General features: G+C 45.8%; 1 protein-coding gene across 2 annotated transcripts in view; it reads left to right on the plus strand.

Annotated features, from left to right (window-relative positions):
- Positions 1–25558, plus strand: part of APPBP2 (amyloid beta precursor protein binding protein 2) — a 131046-nt gene that overhangs the window by 71073 nt on the left and 34415 nt on the right. The window lies entirely within an intron of this gene.

Genomic DNA, 25558 nt, shown 5'->3' on the forward strand with positions numbered 1-25558 from the left:
AGCTGATAATGCTTATAATTTCACAACTGACCATTTTTTTTGTTCAAAATAAAAATAAAAAGGTTGAAAACTGTGAATAATAATTTGGAACATGCATTTTGAGTGTTTCTTATTTTTAAAAATATACTGTTTTCATAGGCAGTTTGTTCAAAAACATTGCAATTATACTAGAATAGTAGATGACTGGAAAATAACAATGACTGCAATTCATATAGGTAATTTAGAGAAAATACGAGGAAATATTTTTTGCATAATAATTTGGAACACAGTGTAGTAAGTTGTAACACTGCATCAGTAGACCTACATCAGTTCCTACTGTGCTGCCCTATGGTCGCGATGTGCCATTTTTAATTACTTGATATTGATTTATTTCATATACACAGAAGTTTTATTTCTGTCAAATAACGAATAAATCAATTCCAAGTAAATGAAAATGGCCCCATCTTCCATTAGATTGTGTGTTATGGAGATATTCTCTTGAAGCATTTCATCATGTAGCTCTGGTGTGTGCGTTAGGCCATGAAATAACGCGTTCCTCACCGATTAACGGCACTGACGTGGGAGGTTAGGATAGGTGTTTTTATTTTATGGGAGGTCAGAGAGTCTGGTTTCCTGCCATACACCAAAGGCATGCTTTTATGGAATTTAGATTGTGAGGTCCAGTGTGGACAGTGATGTCTATAAAGAACTGTACTATATGTTGGCTTTATATAAATAACAAACAAGGCAGGACAACCCCTTTTTAAACTTGCACCTCCCTTAGTATACATAGCAGATTGCGAAAACTATTCCCGATTACACAGCAGTCACACAGTGCACTGTTCCACTCCTTTTCTATTCTAAAGCTCAAAAGAAAGTCTAGAAAGATATAACTTGAGGCGTCATTCCATCATCCATGAGTCACATGTTCTCTGTTTTTCATAAATAGAAGAATTACACCGTAGTCTGTGGTGCTATTCACATGTTTTGTTTGTGCACTGCGTGATCGCAAACAAAAGTCTGACATCCATTTGTGATGAGTATCAGATCAAAATGACCAATATAAGACTACTAGATGTGGGCCCGAAGCTATCGCATCGGGAGGGCAGTGTGTGTGTGTGGGGTGTGTGTCCCGCCACTGCCTGCCCACCCACCTCCATGCAGTCATAGCTATCAGGTAAGACGGTGGTTTGCGGCCTGTGCTGGAGATGGGGTGTGGCACCACCAGAGGGCACACGCACCCCATCTCCAGCACAGGCTGCAAGCCACAGTCTTTCCTGCTGGCTGTGACTGCACTGAGGTGCGTGGGCAGGCAGCGTCGGGATCCGGCGCGTGTAGTCAGACGGTGGCGGGTCCTGGCTGGGGGTCCGGCATGGGTGTCTCGGCGGTGCCCCGCTGGTGGTACTGCGGAATGGCCTGCTACCACCTGCGGGTGCCATATTGGTATACCCATCACTTGGTTATTCCAATAGGGTGGTTGTCGTACTTACAGTGCGGCGTGGTGGATTGTGTGACTCGAGGACGTCCGGACAGAAGTGGATGACGGACAATTTTAGGTAAGTATATAATAGAGAGAGGTCAGTGACAAATCCTTGTAATCCGTGCTGTTTGTTTGTAGCATTGCAATGTATTTAATTTTTCTATGAGAGAATCACTAATGGTGAAAACTGAAACACTGACCAATGCTGGTGGAGAAATATGGTCCGTATTTTTACGTATGACATCTAAGGCCGGTTTCATATTTGCGCTTTATGGCGCCGCGACGGCCTGCGCACGGCCGCCGCTAAGCCCCGCCGACTCCCTGCCCGCCCCTTCCGGTCATCGCCGCCTACTAGCGTACATGGACGCTTGCGATCTGTGCACCCTATCTTTAGCATAGGGTGCGCTGGCCGTGCGCTAGCAGGATTTTGCCGTGCGCTGCGCACTTTTGAAGGTGCGCCGAACGCAGCTTGTTGCATTTCGGCGCGCACCTTCAAAAGTGCGCAGCACACGGCAAAATCCTGCCAGCGTACGATCTGCGCACCCTATGCTAAAGATAGGGTGCGCAGATCGCAAGCGTCCATGTGCGCTAGTATTCGGCGATGACCGGAAGGGGCGGGCAGGGAGCCGTCAAGGGGGGGGGCTTAGCGGCGGCCGTGCGCAGGCCGTCGCTGCACCATAAAGCGCAAATGTGAAACCGGCCTAAAGGAAGGTTTATACATCACCTCTTTATGTAAAGTACTCCAAAACTAGGCAGAAGGCATGCCAAGCATTAATATGGATTAAATTGTGCTTATAACAATCTGTTGTAGAACTAAATTCTTTTTCATAAATGCTTTTTGTTTTTTTGACGGGGGATTATTATTATTAATTAGTTTACGTCTAAGTATTCACATGCTGTAGAAATTTCTACAGCTGGTCCATTTGTTTGAAAAGTGTTTGCAGAAACCCACGTGCTTTTAACAAACCCATTCACCTGTACGGAACAGATTTCCAGCAACAAATTCGCATTGTGTAAATTTGAATCAGAAAGACTGTGGGTCCGAATAATCATTTGCAGTTATCTTTTCTAAAGTCCTTATTCTTCTTTTGACATCAAGTATATGTTAATGGGTTTTGAACCAGATTCTTCAAAATCATGCACATGGACTTTGATTTTTTTTTTTCCTGCTCAAAAACACTGCTTTTGCTTTTCTATAGCAATAATTCAAAAAAAAGAAAAAAAAAGTTGCAGTGGATGAATCGGCCTCAAACTTCTGAAAAACCGTGCCCAAAATGAATAATAATGAAAAGAAAATAATCATAAATTTCAAAGAACAATTTTGGGCAAATAAAAACTAGACTAAAAAAAGTCACAAATGCAATAATGAATCTGGGCCTCTGAGTGCACAGTCCCTTTGTGATGAGCATCGCAATCATCCAAAGCAGGAGGATTATAGAAATGTGTACCAGACAAGTGGGGGATGTGCGGTTTACTTCGTGATATTAAAGGGAACCTGTCACCAGGAAAATGCAGTCCATTCTGTAGGCACCATCTTATAGAGCAGAGGGAGCTGAGCAGATTGATACATTGTTATGAGAAAAGATTCAGTATAACCTGTGATATAATCATTTAAACCTCGGCTCTGGGATTTTCAGTCCATTGGGCGGTCCTATCAGTGACTGACAGCTGTCATTGTATAAGTGTGCATAGAGAGATGGCTGTCAGTCACTGATGGGACCGCCCACTGGACTGAAGATTCCATAAATAGCAGAGGCTTAAATGGTTATAACATGGGTTATACTGAATCTGTTATTGCAAAACTATATATCAGTCCACTCTTCTCCCACTGCACAATGACATGGGGCCTGCCGATTAGACTACATTTTCATGGTGACAGGTTCCCTTTAACCTTGTGAAAATGAGACCATTGAGGCAAAAGTAACATTTTCATGGCAAAAAGTCATCATTTTTCCTTCCACATTGCATTAATTCTGATCAAATACTTGATAGATCAGCAAACTTTCTGAATGCAGTTTTGAATACTTAAATGGGTGCAACTTTTAAAATGGGGTCTTGCTTGGGGTATGTTTTTACTTTTTGCCCCTCAAAATCACTTCAAAAGTTTAGTGGTCCCTTTAAAAAAAAAAAAATTTTGTATATTTTTGTTGAAGAAAAATTAAACTTTTAAGGGTATGTGCACACGTTGCAGATTAGGCTGCGGAATTTTTCTGCCCTTGGCAGAAAACACAGGTGCGTTTTTTATGTAGGTTTGATGCGTTTTTTTTTTCATGCATTTTTTTTTTCTTGCGGATTTGTATGCGTTTTTGTAAGCTAAATAAAGATATGTTATGTAACAAAAAAAAGATTTGTGATGTCATTTCTTGTCCAATCTCCTCTTTTACATTTGTCCAACCCACACTCCATTACACGCACAGATAGACAGATGATAAGAGATGGATGGATAAGAGATGGATGGATAAATAGTTAAAGACAAACACACAACACACAATCTTCACGCAATATCTTTAATTAAAAAAAAAAAAAAAAATGGGAAAAAAATGGCGTGGCCTCCCGCATAATTTTCTGCACCAGAGGGGGAAAACCGATGGCCGGGGCCAATATTTCTAGCCTGGAAAGGGGTTAATACCCATGGAGCTTCCCAGGCTATGAATATCAGCCTTGCCTTTACTAGCTATTAAAATAGGGGGACCCCAAAAAAGACATGGGGGTCCCCCTATAATTTATAGCCAGAAAGCCTAAGCAGACAGCTGCGGGCTGATATTCATAGCCTAGGAAGGGGCCATGGATATTGGCGCCCCCCCCCCCCCCGGCTAAAAATACCAGCACCCAGCTGCCCCAGAAATGGCGCATCTGTACGATGCGCCAATTCCGACACTTAGCCCCTCTCTTCCCACTGCCGTGTAGCGGTGGCATATGGGGTAATAAGGGGTTAACGTCACCTTGCTATTGTATGGTGACATTAAGCCCGGTTAATAATGGAGAGGCGTCCATATTTATCGTTTGAAAGGGTTAAAAAAACAACACACGTAAAGTATTTTAATGAAATAAAACACAACACGGTTTTTCATATTTTTATTGCACGCCTAATCCATGCAACGCCCTCGGTCTCCTGTAATAAAAAGTAAAATAATAAACCAACCGTATGCTCCCTTTCCGACGCAGTCCAATTAATAACGAGTGTCCCACGGCGATCTCCCCTGTAGAACAGTGACATCAGGTGATGTCACTGCTCTACAGGGCCTCCCAGTGATGAACTGACAGGAGATAATCCTCCTGCAGTGCATCACTGAAGAGGTCAAGTGAGTTCATTCTCTCGCTTTACGGCAGTGCTGCATGGGAATTTTCTCACCCAGCATTGCCGGTGAGAGAATGAACTTAAGTGACCTCTCTCCTGGCAGTGGCGGAGAGATACATCGTGGAGGATTACCTCGGCAGTCAGTTCATCGTGGCGCCCCTGTAGAGCACTCGCATAACCCGATGTCCGTGTTCTACATGGGAGATCGTCGTGGGGCACTCATTAATAACTGGACTACAGCGGAAAGGTAAGTATAGGTTGGTTTATTTTATTTTTATTAAAGGAGATGAGGGCGTCTGGGACTAGGTGATTGGCAAGTACAGTGCTGTGCAAATTAATTGGGACAAGGCATTTTATTAAGTAAAATCGTAAATTGGTTACCAGTCAGTGATTCAAACCAGTTTTAACTGCTTTGAACAGGCACTCACACTTGTTCAAAGCAGTTAAAACTGGTTTGAATCACTGACTGGTAACCAACTTACGATTTTACTTAAATGCCTTGTCTCAATTAATTTGCACAGCACTGTATGTTCTCTGTTATGTGTTGTATGTTATATGTTGAATGTTCTGTATGGGTGTGTATTATTATATTATTGTTTTGTTTTGTTTTTTTTTTACTACTGATCACAGCCATTGTCTGATGGGACTACTTTCCCATCAGCGGCAATGCTGTTATTGTGAGTATTCATTGCCGAATGGGAGCAGTAGTCCCATCAGACAATGGCTGCACACAGACACGCAGACCCCCGCACACACATACACGCATAGTCACCGCCCACACATTATACATGCACACAGTCTCCGCCCACACACTTCCCTCCTCCCGATCTGCAACGTTTCATCCGTTTCAGATCTTTTTTAGACCTGCGGCTTTGCTGCGGAAGTGCCTGACTCAATGCAAGTCAGTGGGTGCAGAAATGCTGCACGTCTGCATAAAGAATTGACATGCTGCGGAAATAAACGCTGCAAATCCGCACGTGTTTTCTCTTTCCCCCATGACGGCACCACGGAGAGAGAGGGATCCGCTCTCACGGACAGGAAACCTACAGATGAAAAAGGCAGTACCTCTCTCCCACATCAGTTGGTTTCCTGTCTCTGACGGGGAACCTACAGCATACCTGACAAGTCGTCGTAGGATTCCGGGGACCGATCCAGTCCGGTGATAGGCAGCGGGGCTCCCTGCCTCGGCTGGGTCGAGGCCTCGAACAGGCTCCCCCCGAAGCACCACCACTGGGGTCGGCGGGCCTTTAGGGTGAGTGGGGAGAGGCAGTGAAGAAGCTGTGGAAGTCTGCCGATCTCAGAAAAAGGAAAAAAAAAAAAAGAGGGTCTCCTGCAGTATAGTGACGGCGGTCACTACAGGGGAGGCCTGCTGAGCCGCAAGGCAGCACGTGCAGGTGCCTGCGGTCACCGGGAGCACAGGTCGGGGCCAGCCATACAAGGGAGGCGGTGGTGACCTCCAGAAAGCAGGCAGGGGTGGCGGCGGCCACCAGTTTTACTTACAGCGCTGGAGCAGCGCAGGCGATGGGGGACAGGCCCGGGCGACCCGGAGATAGCGGCTACCATGAGGCGCAAGGTACGGCCGGGCGCAGACGCGCGCACGCCGTTACAAGCGTCAAAATAGATGGGGCCGCAGTGCACCACTGGGAGGCCGCAGCGCGCATGCGCGGGCAGCCACTTCCGGGGGCGCAGGGAACGCTGGGAGAGGCGGCGCCGGGGGAAGAAAAAAAAAAAAAAGTACCGCTCACATTTAAAAAAAAACCCATTAAGGGGTAAGGAGCGTCGCCATGAGCGGAAAGCAAAAGGAGACTCGGCGTTCCCCGAAGTAGGGGCCGCGGCAAACGCAGGAACAGCGCCAACATTCACAGCGCCAGCACAACTCTTCCCAGCAGCGCAGCAGCGACGGTCACGCAGGATCGCGGCGCAGCCAAAGTTCCACCATGGCGGCACAGCCAGGCGTGGACTCAGCAGTGGAAATAATCCCTGCGCCTGAGACAGTACCTCTCGTTCCATAAGGAGGGTGAGTGATCTCCGTGAATGCCCGCTCGCTAATATGCGGTTGTTAATTTCTGTTTTCAGGGGTGTAAATGCACGACTAAATCTAAGCACATGATATGTGCCATATGCACGGAGTAGCTACCCCCTATATGGGAGAAAAAGCTTTGTGCGGCATGCATAGAGCAAAAAATTCAGGAGGAATCCCCGAGATTTGCTTCAGATGTCAAAACCCTGATAAGGACCCAGGTCAAAGACGCCCTTAAGGGCGCTAGATCCTCAAAAAAGAAACGTAGGTCCAGGCGTAGGTCGCCAGAGTCCAGTGTTAGCGAGTCAGAAAGCGAACTGTCGGACTCAAGTAACTCATCATCCTCCCAATCATCATCCTCAGAAGGGGGGCTTAGCTGCATCCCCATCAAGGAAACAGACACCCTAGTAAAAGCCGTGAGGACAACGATGGGGTTAGTAGATGAACGGCCTAAGAAAACAGCCCAGGATCTGATGTTTGGTGGGCTGGAACAAAAAAAACGGAGAGCTTTTCCTGTCGATGAGAAAATCCATTCCCTAATTAAACGGGAATGGAAAAAACCTGACAAAAAAGTCCTCTTGACACCCAAGAGGAAATACCCCTTCGACGACCCGGCATGCTCCTCATGGAGTAAAGCTCCTAAATTAGACGTGGCAATTGCAAAAGCTTCTAAAAAATTTGACCTGCCCTTCGAGGACATGGGAACCCTGAGGGACCCAATGGACAAAAAAGCAGAAGCCTTTCTAAAAAATACGTGTGAGTCGGCAGCAGGGGGGCTAAAGCCAGCCATAGCAGCCACGTGCACGGCGCGCGCCCTAATGGTCTGGCTAGATCACTTAGAGTCACAAATAAAGGGGAAAGTCCCAAGAGATACAATGCAGAGGTCAGTTTCTGTGATGAGGGGGGCAGCAGCCTTCCTGGCGGATGCATCAGTAGACTCAACCAGACTGGCAGCCAGAACAGCCGTCTTCTCAAATGCCGCAAGACGCGCCTTATGGCTGAAATGCTGGCCGGGAGACTTACAAAGACCAAATTGTGCGCAATCCCATGTGAGGGGGAATTTTTATTTGGGCCAACACTAGATGACATCCTGGAAAAGGCAGGGGACAAGAAAAAATCTTTCCCTGGGTTCCCCAGTCAGGCATACAAACGGCCTTTTCGGAACAGAAGGTTCATGCGACGAAAGCCCCCAAGAGGGAACAAAGAAGGATGGGAGGATAGGAGAAATAAAAATAAGGGCTTTATGTTTAACAAACCCCCCGACAACAAAAAGCCACAATGATGGCACTCCCCAGGTCGGGGGAAGACTATCCTGCTTTCTCCAGGCCTGGGAAAAGATATCCGCAAGTTCTTGGATACTGGACATAGTAAAGGAAGGCCTGAGGCTAACATTCATTTCCCAACCAAACGACTCCTTTGTGATAACCCCTCAAAGGACACCACAAGAGCAGCTGGCCCTACAACATGAAATAGCGATCCTAAGAGAGAAAAACGTATTGCAAGAAGTCCCCTACCAAAACAGGGGCAAAGGCTTCTACTCCCCTCTTTTTCTTCGCAAGAAACCAGACGGTTCGTACAGGGTGATTATAAATCTCAAAAAGCTGAACAAATATCTAGAAGTGCAGCACTTCAAAATGGAGACAATAAAATCCTGTATAAAAATGCTTCCCCCAGCTTGATTTATGGCCGTATTAGACTTGAGGGACGCATATGATCATGTGCCTATTCACAGGGATCACAGGAAATACCTCAGAGTAGCGGTGATGATTCAGGGGGGGGTTAAAACATTTTCAGTTCAGAGCCCTCCCCTTCGGCCTAGCCATTGCTCCAAGGGTATTTACGAAGGTAATGTCAGAGGTAATGGCCCACATAAGAGAGCAAAACGTTCTGATAGTCCCATACCTGGACGATCTATTAATAATAGGGGTCACCTTTCACCATTGCAAACAGCAGTTGGACCTGGTCATGAAGTCACTACATAGCCTAGGGTGGATGCTGAACTTGCCCAAGTCCAGACTTGTACCAAGTCAGGTGCAAGAGTATTTGGGAATCACACTGGACTCAATCGAGCAGAAATGTTACCTTCCGAAGGCAAAGGTTCAAAAAATGACGCAAATGACATCTCAAATGATAGCTTCCCCGAACACCACCCTGAGGAAAGCCATGTCACTGTTGGGGTCTATGACAGCCTGCATGCCAGCCGTCCATTGGGCCCAGAGCCATACTCGGGGCTTGCAGTGGGAAATATTAGATGTAGACTTTTCCCTACACGGAAATTTAGACACGCAGTTAAACATCTCGCCAGAAACAAGGCATTCCTTAACATGGTGGACAGCTCCAGCCTACCTAGCCAAGGGGGTTCCTTGGGCATTGCCTACAACAAAGATCCTAACCACGGACGCAAGTCCTTGGGGGTGGGGCGCACATCTAGGCAACCAGGTGGCACAGGGGTCCTGGGATCAGGGAAGAGAGTACGCTTCCTCCAATATGAAAGAGCTGCTGGCAGTGAAACTAGCCCTCGTTTATTTTCTAGATTCACTACGTTCCCATCATGTGAGAGTCTTCTCGGACAACCATGTAGTGGTAGCATACCTAAACCACCAGGGGGGTACCAGGTCTCGACCACTAATGGAGTTAACAAAGTCCATCTTACACCTGGCAGAACACAATCTAGAATCCCTGACAGCCCTACACATAAAAGGTTCAGAAAATCGAACGGCAGACTCTTTAAGCAGGACACGTCTAAAACAGGGGGAGTGGGAACTAAGCTGGTTAGTCTTCAGCCAGATCGTGAAACTCTGGGGTCAACCAGAGAGAGACTTATTTGCGAACAGTCAGAATCGGAAGCTGGAGACCTTCTGCTCAATCGATCCCCGGGGGGGCCCAGTATCCCTAGATGCCTTCACGATACCCTGGGATTATCATCTGGCCTACGCCTTCCCCCCAATATCTCTCATTCCCTTTAGTACTGAGGAAAATTCGGGAGGACAAGGTGACAGTAGTGGTAATAGCGCCCTTCTGGCCACGGATAATTTGGTTCTCCTGGTTGAGAAGGATGTCCGTGACAGACCCCTGGGTTCTACCAGAAAATCCAGACCTGATATGCCAGGGTCCAGTTTATCACCTGCACATAAAAAAACCTACACTTGACAGCTTGGCTTTTGAGAGGGAGCTCCTAAGCATCAGGGGCTTCTTATCAAACTTGGTAACCAAGCTACTACAGAGTAGAAAACCAGTAACCACCAAAGCATATGGCAAGGTGTGGAAGAAATTCATATCAGTATCATGTTCCGACCCAACGGGCGAAATCCCTGTAGATAAAATTCTGGAATTCCTACAAAGGGGGTTGGAGAAGGGGTTAGCTACCAGCACCTTAAAAGTACAGGTGGTGGCCTTGGGAGCTTCGTATAACCACGATCTAGCCAAAAATAGATGGGTTAAGAGATTCATTAGAGCCTCAAGTAGATCTAGACCGATCTCTCTACATACCACCCCATCCTGGTATCTAAACCTAGTGCTAAATGCTCTAACCAAACCTCCCTTCGAACCCCTAACGGAAATTCCATTAAAAATATTCTCACTTAAGACCTCCATCCTAGTGGCCTTAACTTCTGCCCGCCGCGTTAGTGACATACAAGCTTTGTCAGCCCACTCACCCTTCACGCAAATCCTGGATGATAGGGTAATTTTTAGAGCTGATCCAGCGTATCTCCCCAAAGTGTCGTCACACTTTCATAGGACTCAGGAAATCTCCCTACCCTCTTTTTGTCTCGATCCCAAAAACAAAACAGAAGAGATGTTACACACTTTAGATGTAAAAAGATGCCTGGTCCAATATTTGACAACCACGAGGGAATTTAGGAAGGATAGGGCTCTGTTTGTCTGTTTTCAGGGTCCTCGGAAGGGGGCAGAAGGCATCGAAGTCCACACTGGCAAGGTGGATAAGAGAAGCCATCACCTTATCCTACTCCTCCTGCGGGGCGGCCATCCCAGAGGACATAAGGGCCCATTCAACCAGGGCAGTGGCATCATCCTGGGCAGAGAAAGCCGGCGCTTCAATAGATCAGATATGTAGAGCTGCCACTTGGTCTTCCCCCTCTACATTTTTCAAACATTACCGTCTAGACTTGACCTTGACCTGGAGGCGGTGGTCCCTCCCTAGATGTACAATCTTTGTAATTCTCTCCGTGGTGCCGTCATGGTGGAAAGAGAAAATCGTAGTTACTTACCGATAACGGTATCTCTCTGATCCCATGACGGCACCCGTACATCCCCTCCCGCACCTAAGAGTGAGTTAGTTAGTGTTACTACTTAGCCACGCGGTGCCTTTGTTAAGCTTAATTTGATTAATGTTGGATTTTTTATAACAGTTTGAGTTGCAGCTGAGAGTTCTGTGTAATGCTCTGTAAACCAACTGATGTGGGAGAGAGGTACCGCCTTTTTCATCTGTAGGTTTCCTGTCCCTGAGGGCGGATCCCTCTCTCTCCGTGGTGCCGTCATGGGATCAGAGAAATACCGTTATCGGTAAGTAACTACAATTTTTCCGCAGCATATGCACAGCGTTTTTGGATTTCCCATTGATCAACATTGTGTGCACTCTGCACTGCGAATTTGATGCAATTCCACGTGTCCAAAAACGCTGCGGAAACGCATCAAAATCCGCAATGTGTGCACATACCCTAACCCTTATGGCATGCTAGCAAAAATTATGCTGATGTAAAGTTGACACATGGGAATTGTTGATAGTGGTGAGCGAGTGTGCTTTGATGAGGTGTTACGCCAGCGTGCTCGAGTGCTAATAGTGTCTTCAGCGTGCTCTGATTTTAAGTTTGAGTTCCCACGGCTGCATGTGTCTCAGCTTATTCGACAGCCAGATCACATGCAAGGATTTGTTAGGCAACCCCTACATGTGTTCGCGAGACATACATCCACGGCGCCTGGAACGTAGAGCATCTTCGGCATGCTCTAATACAATTGGCACTCGAGCACGCTCACTCATCACTAGTTGTTAACTATCCTGTATGGTATTTATTAGAAGGGCATGCAAATTCAGAGTTTGGAAACTGCAGATTTTTCTAAATTTACATTAAAGGGGTTGTCCGGACCAAACTGGAAAGTCTGCAGGCCACTAAACGGCCGCTGCCCTAATCGGTGCATGATCTCTCTCTATACAAGTATATGTAGCTAGGCCGTTGCCCACTACTCAGGTTCTGGCCGGGAGTGTGCATAACGCATACATACCTGCCAGTCCCAGGTCTGAAACCGGCGAATCCTCGCAGCACACAGTTTGACTGCAGACATATTGTTTTAGACCTGACAACTCCTTTTAAGTTTCCGATGTTTTCATAAAATCATAAGGTTACAACCTAACTTTACCATGAACCTAAAGTACAGGTGTCGGGAAAAGCATTCTCTGACTCACTGCGATAGGTAGAAGAAATACAGAGTTAATTCTGCATAAAATGACACATGGTTAAGACTGGCTTCAGCGGGTTGAGCGGCGTACGCCTCTGAATGCATTTTCCGCAGCATACAACTGAAATGCACCTTCCCCAGAAATATTACTCCAACTAGGAGCCGTGTACATTTTTTGCATTATTAGCGCCTTTTTCGTGGCATAAAGTATAACAAATTCTTCATTTGACTTCGTCACGCTTGGTTATGGCCTAGCTCCACCCTGTTTTCTAAAGGCAGGTAGAGCTGACCTGGACTGACCTAAACATGTCACGTCACCATCACCAGGACTGACCTAAACATGTCACGTCACCATCACCAGGACTGACCTAAACATGTCACGTCACCATCACCAGGACTGACCTAAACATTCCACATCACCAGGACGGACCTAAACATGCCACGTCACCTTCACCAGGAGTGACCTAAACGGAAATTGACTTGGTAATTTGAAGCCTAAGAGTGGTTAAAAATTGCAGGCAGAAATAATACATAAAATTGTGTGATGTGTGTGTGTGTTTTTTTTTTTTGGCTTTAATTTAGGGACTCCAATTAAAAAATGACAGCGATGTATAGAATTAGATCTGTCTGCATGCCCAGTATGTGGTTGTACATTTTGTACATTGTATTTTCTACCCTAGATGTCATGGGTGCTACCTGCTACAGCCTGTGACTAATCCATTATATAGCCTTGTCTAGCATGACCCGGATTACAACATTTCTTTGGCGTCAGTATGTATGACATAAAATTATTCCTTTTGAAAGACCGTTCCACACAGTTGTCCGTACCGTCATGCTCTAATAGTTGCTAGAAACCAGAAACAAAGTGCAGTCGTACAATGTGCCAGCCGGTGTCACGTGTAGACGATAATGAGGGCGCACGGGGACAGACTTCTCCGTGCTGTGGTGCTAGGAAAAAGAGGTAATTGATTTCAGCTGTCTGCAAAGTTTCTACACTCCTTGTCACACTTTTTATACCAAGATAATGTAAGTATGGATGTGTGGAGGGGGTTCTTTGACCGTTCCTAATCCTAGATTTGTTGAAACTCCATGTGCCCAAGTACAGTGTTTATGACCACAGTTGGTCTGCAGTCTACGGGGTGGAACGACCTTTAAATAAAAAAAAAAGTGGTTGTTCCTACTGCATATTGGAGATGGAAATACCCCTTTAACAACCTATGACAAAAATGAACATCATGAGATCCTGCACTATGACATGCATTTTCATTGTGGCTTCAAACTGCTATCACATACAGACGTGTGGTCAGAGGACATTGCCAATGGCAGTCCCAAACAGCTGTCTGTCTGTCTCTATCTGTCTGTCTATCGTTATTTATTTATATAATATATATATATATATATATATATATACACTCACTGGCCACTTTATTAGGTACACCTGTCCAACTGTGTGTTAAGACTTAATTTCTAATCAGCCAATCACATGGCGGCAACTCAGTGCATTTAGGCATGTAGACATGGTCAAGACAATCTCCTGCAGTTCAAACCGAGCATCAGTATGGGGAAGAAAGGTGATTTGAGTGCCTTTGAACGTGGCATGATTGTTGGTGCCAGAAGGGCTGGTCTGAGAATTTCAGAAACTGCTGATCTACTGGGATTTTCACGCACAACCATCTCTAGGGTTTACAGAGAATGGTCCGAAAAAGAAAAAAAATCCAGTGAGCGGCAGTTCTGTGGCCGGAAATGCCATGTTGATGCCAGAGGTCAGAGGAGAATGGGCAGACTGGTTCGAGCTGATAGAAAGGCAACAGTGACTCAAATTGCCACCCGTTACAACCAAGGTAGGCAGAAGAGCATCTCTGAACGCACAGTGCGTCGAACTTTGAGGCAGATGGGCTACAGCAGCAGAAGACCACACTGGGTACCACTCCTCTCAGCTAAGAACAGGAAACTGAGGCTACAATTTGCACAAGCTCATCGAAATTGGACAGTAGAAGATGGAAAAACGTTGCCTGGTCTGATGAGTCTCGATTTCTGCTGCGACATTCGGATGGTAGGGTCAGAATTTGGCGTAAACAACATGAAAGCATGGATCCATCCTGCCTTGTATCAACGGTTCAGGCTGGTGGTGGTGGTGTCATGGTGTGGGGAATTTTTTCTGGGCACTCTTTGGGCCCCTTGGTACCAATTGAGCATCGTTGCAACGCCACAGCCTACCTGAGTATTGTTGCTGACCATGTCCATCCCTTTATGACCACAATGTACCCAACATCTGATGGCTACTTTCAGCAGGATAATGCGCCATGTCATAAAGCTCGAATCATCTCAGATTGGTTTCTTGAACATGACAATGAGTTTACTGTACTCAAATGGCCTCCTCAGTCACCAGATCTCAATCCAATAGAGCATCTTTGGGATGTGGTGGAACGGGAGATTCGCATCAGGGATGTGCAGCCGACAAATCTGCGCCAACTGTGTGATGCCATCATGTCAATATGGTCCAAAATCTCTGAGGAATGCTTCCAGCACCTTGTTGAATCTCTGCCACGAAGAATTGAGGCAGTTCTGAAGGCAAAAGGGGGTCCAACCCCTTACTAGCATGGTGTACCTAATAAAGTGGCCAGTGAGTGTGTGTGTGTGTATATATATATATATATATATTTTCGTAATTAAAAAAAAAAAATATTATATATATATATATATATATATATATATATATAATATTTTTTTTTTTTAATTACGAAAATTAAACCTTGAGAGAGACTTCATAAAGTGCTGAAACGTAGCTTGTATGGATGAATAAAAGACCATTTTAAATATTTGTGTGCATAGAATGCAAATCTGGTAATGTACATTTTGATCATATCTCAAGGCTTGTAAATGTAACAGATGTAAATTCTCATTTACTTTTCTCTATCCGAAGAGTCTACAGGCTAAAATAAAGTAGTAGAATGTTAGAAACCCCCTATACAAGGATCCCCAATTTGAAAACGGCAATGCAAGTGGTGGAACCATTGTGCCATGGATTGAGGAGATCCTGGAGGGGCGTAAATAGGTGAACACCTGACTCTTCGCTAGAACCCCTGATGTTGGGGTTGGATTTGGCTCTGGATAGACTCCAGGTGCTACTGTAGGATAGACCTCGGACACACAGCAGCTAACCCCCAAAGGGACAGGTAGTTGTAACGGCCAGGAATGGGGTACACTTGGAAGGAACTGCTGGTGTACAGACTGGCACAGCAAGTGCAAGGAGATTTGGCTGGTATGCAGGCACAGCAACTGCAGGCAGGAACGGCTGGTATACAGACTGGCACGGCAGGTGCAGGCATGGCAAGGGCAGACAGGAACAGCAAGTGAAGACAGGTGCTGGTGGGCACGTCTAATATACAGGCAGGCAGATACTGGCAGGCACGGCTAGAATACAGGAACATTCATCAGGTATGGGAAAATGGGTACCGGCAGTTTCTGGCAGACGGGGGACATGAGAACTAGCAAGCGTGCAACAAGGCACAGTGAACACGTTGCTCAGGCACCTCCCATCAGGTGGAAGTGGCTTAAATAATAAGCGTTTCTCAGCCGTTGGCTGGGGACACTTTAGGATGGCGCTCACTGTCCTCTTTAAGAAGGAGGGAACGCGTGCACCCTAAGCATAGTGCCTGGGGATCTGCGAGCTGTGCTCAGGCCACGGGCAGGAGGAGGATATATGGGTGAGTGATTCAGTGTCCCTGCCAGGGGAGGAGGGAAGCATGCAGGGACGCCGGCGCTTCAAAAGCTATACCTATTGAGGTATTTATCTAGGGGTTTAGTAAATATATTGACACACACAACTTTTTTTATGGATTTGATGCCAAGGAAGAAAAATTTGCATTTATTTTTTCACAAGTCCCTTTTATGACCTATTTTCTTGTATTATATGAAAGGAAAATGCATAGGTTTATTGCGCCACTTCTGTGTTCAGAAATACCCCAAATGGAGTTTTAATCTGTTTACTGGACGCATAGCGGTGCCCAGATTGAAGAAAACATTGACTGAACTCAGGGCGCACCTAAACCCCCGATATATTAATCAATGGGTATAATGAGATGCCAGCTAAAACAAAGTGCAAATCTACCTGCAGGGATAACTTTTTTTTTTTTTTTTTTTATGTTATTCTTCCAGCCATTGGGGAGCGAGCTCACTGTAATTATTTCCCCCTCCTGACTGACTACCTGCTCCACATAAGCACCCTGCAGAGCAGGCTGTCAGTCAAGGGGGGGGGGGATATTACAGCGTTCGCGCTGTGTTGGAAGCACTCACTGTTTAATGCCCTGATGACTGGCAGCAAACAAGGAGAGGGTAACTTTTTTTCTCCATGCGTCTACTAGACAGCAGAACATGTTTAAAAAGCCATTTACCTGCAGATTACCATTATGGCTGCAGTTAAATACCGTTCCTTTTTAAATCTTGATTTGGCTTTGCTGCATCTAAGTTATGGGTGGCCATTATAGTGAGAAATGGGGTGAAATTGAAGTAAAAATAAGGTTTGCCCTTCCTACGCAATCTACTTGAAACACAAACAGCATTTCTTTTCTGAGCAATTGAGGGCACTTTGGAGGGAACATGTTGCCCTGGATCAATCCTGCTGACCATGCTGGAAGTTGGTGTCCTTGTGTCCCCATGAAAGGTAGTAATAAGGCTTGTACAAGAGTGACAGAGGACCATGCAGGCTGTTTTACATTTTTTTAAAAAAAAAGTCTTGGGCGTATTACTACACATGAGATTTCTCCTGTGCTCAGGTGCAGGCTGGTATTGAAATCGATGGCCGATGCCCAGCAGAGGAAAGTCTCTTCTTTTGGATGACACAGATGGTCACTAACACTGGACTCTCCTCTACTGCTCTACAGCATGAGATGAGATAGAAAATCACAAGTTGTGCGTGTAGGACTACAGTGCCTAGCCGCAGGCTGGTTGGTCTATTCTGTGCATCGGAATGGAGCAGGTTTTCCTATGTTAAGCCACAGATGATGTATTGTATTGTGATAATAAGGAAGAGGAACAGCATCCGGTCTAGGTGAAAAATTGTATCAAAAATTTATTCTGCCAGTACAAAATACAACGTTTCGGCCATATTGTGGCCTTTTTCAAGTATAACATAACAGCAGATATGGTGGCCTTTTATAGTGTGGCACAGCCAATCACCATTTAGGTAACACCTTTCACAAGAAATCCATACATAAAATACATATAAATACATCCATCAGATACATATATATTCAATAGCACAGTATATCTAGTCGTTAACAATAGTGGTCATAATCATATTAGAAATATTACAAAAACATTTCATATGTAAACATCGATCCCAAAGTCAGCCCACCAATGATCATGATGCATCAAAGGTATCCATGGAAATAACGCACCAATCACTTGCAGTAATACATATCCATATGTGAACCGCCAATCCCTAATCACATAATAGTGGCGCCAACCCCAATAGACCAATCATAGGTGGACTCACAAATCGGCAGAGTTCCCTCTCCCCATGTGACAACATCAGCCAGAGCCAGAGTGTGGTGTGTGATCGCGTGCTCTGGGCCTCTGCGCGTGCGCGGTCCTCCCCGGTGGGCGGTTCGTGTGACTGATCCCTTGCTTAGCACCGCGCATGCGCGGTGCTCTGTGACGGAGACATCACGTGACCGGACCTGCGGGGATGGGCGGCACGCGCGTCGTGACCTGGTAGTGCGCGTCATTAGACTGCGCTCTTGATACAACCTGGCTCTGGCTGATGTTGTCACAAGGGGAGAGGGAACTCTGCCGATTTGTGAGTCCACCTATGATTGGTCTATTGGGGTTGGCGCCACTATTATGTGATTAGGGATTGGCGGTTCATATATGGATATGTATTACTGCAAGTGATTGGTGCGTTATTTCCATGGATACCTTTGATGCATCATGATCATTGGTGGGCTGACTTTGGGATCGATGTTTACATATGAAATGTTTTTGTAATATTTCTAATATGATTATGACCACTATTGTTAACGACTAGATATACTGTGCTATTGAATATATATGTATCTGATGGATGTATTTATATGTATTTTATGTATGAATTTCTTGTGATGGGTGTTACCTAAATGGTGATTGGCTGTGCCACACTATAAAAGGCCACCATATGTGCTGTTATGTTATACTTGAGAAAGGCCACAATATGGCCAAAACGTTGTATTTTGTACTGGCAGAATAAATTTTTGATACAATTTTTCACCTAGACCGGATGCTGTTCCTCTTCCTTATTTGGACTATTGTTCATTTGGGTCCATGAACCTTTGAACTGGCATCCACCCCTCCGTTGTGCTGTCAGCTGCTCTTTGCTGTATTGTATTGTGATGTCATGGACTGTGGGTAAACACATTGTTGACAAACTGAGCTCTGCTGCACTGAGAACTATATGTGGAGCCAGAAGTGCAGTAAATTCCTAAGGCTGTGTGCACACGCTGCGGATTTTGCTGCGGTTCCGCAGCGGTTTTGACCGCTGCGGTGTACAGTACCATGATTCCCTATGGGAATCAAAAACCGCAATGCAGACGGTGCGGAATTTTCCGCGCGGATTATCTGCGGTTTTCAATCCGCAGAAAGAATTGACATGTCAATTCTTTCTGCGGATTCTGCTGCGGTTTGCCATCTCCTCCATTGAGGAGATGAAAAACCGCAGGGCAAAACCGCAGTGCAATCCGCAGGTAAAACCGCAGGTATTTTGACCTGCGGATTTTACAAAATCCGCGCGGATGAATCCGCACCTAATCCGCAGCGTGTGCACGCAGCCTAATGTGCATAGAGGTAGCAGAGCTAAGTTAGTGCTTCAGTCCAGCTACATCTGGGCACCTGATTTTACAGTATTTCTGGTTTCACCTAAGACTTCAGCACTCACTCAACTCTGCTATATCTAAGTACTCTTACTTTACAATACTGTCTGGCTTTACATAAAACTGAAGCACAAATTCAACTCTACATAAAATTAGATAATATTGTAAAATCGGAGTTTGTCTAGATGTAGCAGAGTTAAGTTTATGTTGCTGTCCTAGAGAAAGCCACAAATAATGGAGTGGCACAGATGTTAAGTGCATGCATTTTAATGAATCAGATTTGTCTGAAAATTGTCGTGTGCCTCATTACAAGGCTTACTCCGGTCAAAGACTGTAGTTAGATATTAGGTGCAACTGACCCGGCTCTTCCAGCTGATTCTTGTGCAGGCGCTGTCATTGCTGTGGGCTGAGAATGTGCAGTCTCTTCTAAATGACACTATTGAGCAGAGGACTCAATCATTGCATGAATGACACTGCCGGCAGGTGATTTCAGCTAGTGGAGATGGGTCACTGCTTTTTCAAAGACCAGAGGCAGATGGGTCATGGATAATACTCAGACAGGCAGAAGAGGACTACGGGCCTCCATACACATTAGATTTAAGCCAGCCGATCCCACTGATAGTGACTGATTTGGCTGATTCTCTGTGTATGAGAGCGCTGGCCGACTGATGGTCATGACGTGTCAATCGCGCATGTCCGATCTCAGACTGCAGATCACATTGTTCTTCCTGAGTTAAGCAGTCGGCCAATCTAGTGCTGTTGTGTATGGGAGTGTCAGCGGGGATTGCTGTCGGCCAACGCTTTGACTAATAGCCATCTAGTGTATATGGCCACCTTATGTGCATCGTACAGCGCCTCTGCACTTTCTCCTCATGAGCATGTAACTAACTGCTGATTACTGAACAATGAGAGCTCACATTTCTTAAAGGCATCAATTTAAGCTGCCATTATGTCATGTCTTTACAATCCAAAATCATACTGATAGTTCCTCTTTACGTTTGCTGCCATTTAATGTGCACATTGTTGTTTAAAAGGCTTGTTCACATCTTGGCAGAAAAGTGGATACAGTTCTATAGGTCTGTTCATTTTTTGATATCTAATTATATCTGCAACTGCATAAATGTCTCACAAGAATATTGTTTATTATGCAGACTGGAAACCATTGTATCCACTTCTGAGCTGAGAGCAGGATTATCTTGTCAGCCATTGTATGTAAACTAAAATAAATTTAAACACACAGAATTTCAGAAAGTTTTTGGTGTCAAGTGACACAGCCCATTACACTCTATTGAGGGGCAAGTACGAGAATGAGGAAATGAGCCAAATGAGACACAGATTTTGCTGAGCTTTCTAACAAGTCTTTAACCTCACCTCAAGACTTGATTCATATCCAGACAACTCAGAAGTGCTGTATAATGTCATCCATACTCCTCCTGCCTGTCTGCATATGCTAACTAAGGAATAAAGGGCAAGAGTCCCTGTGTGTGCTGTGTATGGGAGAGATTGCAGCAGCTATTCTAACACCAGCTCAGAACCGACTGCAAATTAGGGATGAATCCTGCAGAAGGAAAAACGGGTGAAAATGCAGGACATACGAGACCTACAATGGCCATTCTCAAGTTTTGAGAATTTTCTTAGTGATGCACAGATGAGAACCTGTTACAACTTCTAATGTCTTGATGATAATTCCGTCACCTGGGCATTACTAAGCTAATTCCCCCCCCCCCCCCCGCAGAAACCTCACACATCAAGACACTCGCACATTCTAACTCTACTCTACCACTGTCCTCCATAGCTTCACTCCACGACACTTACACTGCCACTCTAGCATCAGCCATCGACTCGGTCGCCCCTGTCATGCATAACAGAGTGCAACGAATCTATAGACAACCTTGGCACAATAGCATCACTAAAAAGCTTCGGCAAGCATACAGAATTGCAGAACGGCGCTGGAAGAAAACACATTCGCAAGACGACTTCACTGCACTCAAACAAGCAACACTCACATTCAAATCTGCCCTCACCTCTGCTAAATAGGCCTACTTTACATCCCTTGTATCTTTCTTATCCCACAACCCCAAACAGTTGTTCAATACTTTTAACTCCCTCCTCCACCCACCACTGCCCCTTCCGACTTCCCTAATCTCTGTCGAGGACTTTGCTGCACACTTCAAAAACAAGATAGACCAAACACGGCAAGTCTTTATTGCTCAACCACCACAACTTCTTTGCATGGCAGACCAATGCCCAAACCCCACAACCTCCCTACCTAACATCACTGAAAGGGACCTTGCTCATCTTCTCTCCAAATCACACCTCACCACTTGTGCACTTGACCCTATCCCATCCCACCTCCTCCCCAACATCACCACCACTCTTAACCCATCTCTAGCCCACCTCTTCAACCTATCACTATCTTCCGGTACCTTCCCTTCTGCTTTCAAGCATGCCACAATCACGCCTATCCTTAAAAAGCCAACCCTCGACTCAACAGCCATGTCCAGCTATCGCCCAATATCGCTGTTCCCATTCGCTTCTAAACTGGAACAGCATGTCCACGCTGACCTTTCCTCCCACCTTTCCTCTAACTCGCTCTTTGACAATCAACAATCTAGTTTCCGTCCCCACCATTCCACTGAGACAGCCCTGACCAAAATTACCAACCACCTACTTAAAGCCAAAGCTAACGGACAATACTCTAAACTCCTCCTTCTAGACCTGTCCTCTGCTTTTGACACAGTTGACCACTGCCTCCTACTACAGATCCTCTCCTCCTTAGGCCTGTTTCACACTTCCGTTTTTTCAAATCCGTCAAAATCCGTTGTTTTCCGTAAAAAAACGGATCCGCCATTTTTTGCAGGATCCGTTTTTTTTGTCCCATAGACTTCCATTACGGTTACCGCGGAGCCGTCAAAAAAAAAAACGGATCCGTTTTTTAAAAACGGATCCGTTGGCATCCGTTTCCGTCAAAAAAACGGAAACGGATCCGTTTGGCGGACACAAAAACGGAAGTGTGAAACAGGCCTAAGGTATTAAAGACCTCGCCCTATCCTGCATCTCCTCATACCTTTCCAACCGCACATTTAGCGTCTCCCACTCCCACACTATCTCCTTATCCCACCCTCTCTCTGTTGGAGTCCCCCAAGGCTCTGTTCTCGGACCCCTACTCTTCTCAATCTATACACTTGTCCTGGGGCAACTCATAAAGTCCCATGGATTCCAGTACCACCTTTATGCCAATGATACTTAAATCTACCTCGCTGGCCCAGACGTCACCTCTCTGCTGTCCAGAATCCCGGAGTGTCTATCAGCCATATCCTCCTTCTCCTCTTGCTTCCTCAAACTCAATGTGGACAAATCTGAACTGATCAGCTTTCCCCCATCTCACAGATCTTCCTTACCCAACCTATCTATAACAATTGACGACATCACGCTTTCCCTCATACCAGAGGTCCGCTGCCTCGGAGTAACCCTTGACTCTGCCCTGTCCTTCAAACCGCACATCCAAGCTTTCTCCACCTCCTGTCGCCTCCAGCTCAAAATTATTTCCAGAATCCGTCGCTTCCTCAACCCTCATTCTACTAAAATACTTGTACGTGCCCTCATCATCTCCCGCCTCTACTGTTGCAACATCCTTTTCTGTGGCCTCCCTGCTAACACCCTCGCACCTCTCCAGTCCATCCTTGACTCTGCTGCCCGACTAATTCATCTCTCTCCTCGCTACTCCTCCGCCTCTCCCCTCTGCAAATCTCTTCACTGGCTCCCATTTCCTCAGCGTATCCAATTCAAGTTACGAATACTGACCTACAAGGCCATCTATAACCTGTCTCCTCCATATATCTCTGAACTAACCTCCTGATATCTTCCCTCACGTAATCTCTGGTCCTCTCAAGACCTCCTTCTCTCCTCCACACTTATTCACTTTTCATCCAACCGCCTCCAAGACTTCTCCCGAATAGCCCCCATCCTCTGGAAATCTTTGCCCCAACACCTCCGACTATCAACCACAATCGGATCCTTCAGACGGAACCTGAAAACCCATCTCTTCAGGAAAGCTTACAGTCTGCAATGATCCCTGCTGCCTTCCCACCATTACTGGAGCTACCGCCTCACCATCACTGGAACTGCTGCAACCCCCCAACCTACTGTCTCCTTCCCCACCATCCTCTGTATGAATGTAAGCCCAAAAGGGCAGGGTCCTCTCTCCCCTCTATATCAGTCTGTGATTGTTAGTTTGTTTACTGTAAGTGATATCTGTACTTTGCATGTTACCCCTTCTCATGTACAGCACCATGGAATCAATGGTGCTGTATAAATTAATAATAATAATTCCGAAAACATGATCTTTTTGGAGGGACCATAAGGACTGGAGTCTGAAAAATAGTACTTTAACACATTAGCCTGTCTTCACCTTCCCGACAGTGCCCCGTTGGTAAATCTTGTATGTGCCAAAGCCTAAATTTTCTGCTCGCAAGCTTTAGCGTGTGGGAGGAAACCTGGGAGAACATACTAATTTTTTACATTTTGTCCTTGGTGGGATTTGAACCAAAGACATCAGTGCTGCAAAGCAACGGTGGTAACCACTGAGCCACCGTGCTACCCACTGCAGGCACCAAGGTTGGTTCATGTATGGTTAGTACCTTGTAGCACCCCGTTTTGAAAGTATCACAGCTTGTAAACTTTTTGTAGCCAGTCAAGAGTCTTTCAATTCTTGTTTTGAGGGATTTTCATCCATTCTTACTTAGAAAATTCTTCAAGTTCTGTGAGATTCCTGCGTCATCTTGCATACAGTGAAAATCTGGGGGCTAGACCTCAAAATAGCAATGATGTTCAGTTTAGGTGACCGTGTGGGTCATTGTAAAACCTTCAGCTTGAGCCTTTTGCGGTAGTCTATTATGGGTTTTGACATGTGTTTAGGATCATTATCAGTTTGTAGAAGCCATTCTTTTTTATAGATGTGTTATGTTTGCACCAAAAATTTGTTGAAATATCATTGAATCCATTATACATCTCTACCTGTGAAGTGTTCCCATTCTATTGGCTGCAACACAACCCCAAAGCATAATTGATCCACTCCCTTGCTTAAAGGAAACCTACCAGCAGGATTGTGCTGAATAATCTACAGAGTGTGTCAGGTCGGCACAGTTATACTGATTAAAATGATACCTTGGTTGATGAAATCCATCTTGTGGTTGTTTAATCTTTATTTTCAGCTTTGAGTAATGAGATTCTCGTGCTCCAGGACGGCCTGTTTCTTCATGTAGTGCTCTGCTTAGCTATTCATGTGTATTGCTGAGTTTTTATAAAGATGAGAAATTGGCATCCCCTGGCCTTTCCTAACAGGCTAATTAAAGTCTGAAACCTTGGTCAAAGTTATCTGAGCACACACATTTCTAAGCATGAACAAACTTTTCATTGAATCATAGAATGTGAGGCCTGAAAGGACCTCCAGGGTCATCATGTCCAACCCCTGCTCAATGCAGGATTCACTAAATTATCTCGGACAGATGAATGTCCATCCTCTGTTTAAAGACTTTTGCATTCACCCATGTCCCTTTTTGTACACTTTAAAACTTTAAAGATGTAAAATATTTTTTGTTTGCCTAGATTGCAAAGGAAATGTGTTTTCTTTAACTCTATGCCTTTTATAGATTACTAGAGGTGTGCCCGATGCTATCGCATCGGGAGGGAAGTGTGTGTGTGTGTGTGTGTCCCGTAGCTGCCTGCCCACCCACCTCCGCGCAGTCACAGCCGGCAGTAAAGAGGGTGGTTTGCGGCCTGTGCTGGAGATGTGAGTACGTGTGTGTGTGTGTGTGTGTGTACATGGTGGGCAGGCAGCAGCGGGTCTGGCGGAGGGGGTCCAGTGACGTGGCCAGCAGCAGCAAGTCCAGTGGCGGGGGGAGTCCTGGTGGCGGCAGGCAGCCGGCAGGAAAGACCAGAGCTTGCAGCCTGTGCTGGAGATGGGTTGCGGCGCCACCAGAGGGCGCCTGCACCCCATCTCCAGCACAGGCCGCAAGCCACGGTCTTTCCTGCTGGCTGTGACTGCACGGAGGTGGGTGGGCAGGCAGCGGCGGGTCCGGCGGGGGAGTTCGGCGGCGGGTCCGGCGGTGTCCCGCTGGTGGTAGTGTGGAAGGACGTGGTACCACCAGCGGGTGCCATATTGGAATACCCATGCCTTGGGTATTCCCATATGGCGGTCGGCGTACTTCGGTGCGACGCGGTGGATTGTGGGATTCGGGGACATCCAGACTGAAGTGGAGGACAATTTAAGATATATATACAGTATATATATATATATCAACTTTCTTTTATGTGGCCCTTAGGAGTGGTACTACAGCAAAATTCAGCACTCGGGCCGTGAAAATGTTTTCCACCTCTGCTCTAAAATATTCAAATTCGCGTTGAATATTACACATTTTCCAGTTGCTACGCAGTCCCATCAATAAGAATACCAGGCCACTGGAATCTGCTGAGGATAGACCTCTCATTTAGACGTTTTGGATGACCCCTTTAAACCTGTC

The sequence above is a fragment of the Dendrobates tinctorius genome, unplaced genomic scaffold (genome assembly GCF_039654945.1).
Source record: "Dendrobates tinctorius isolate UK_male_01 unplaced genomic scaffold, ASM3965494v1 ptg000007l, whole genome shotgun sequence".
NCBI classification, from domain to species: Eukaryota; Metazoa; Chordata; class Amphibia; order Anura; family Dendrobatidae; genus Dendrobates; species Dendrobates tinctorius.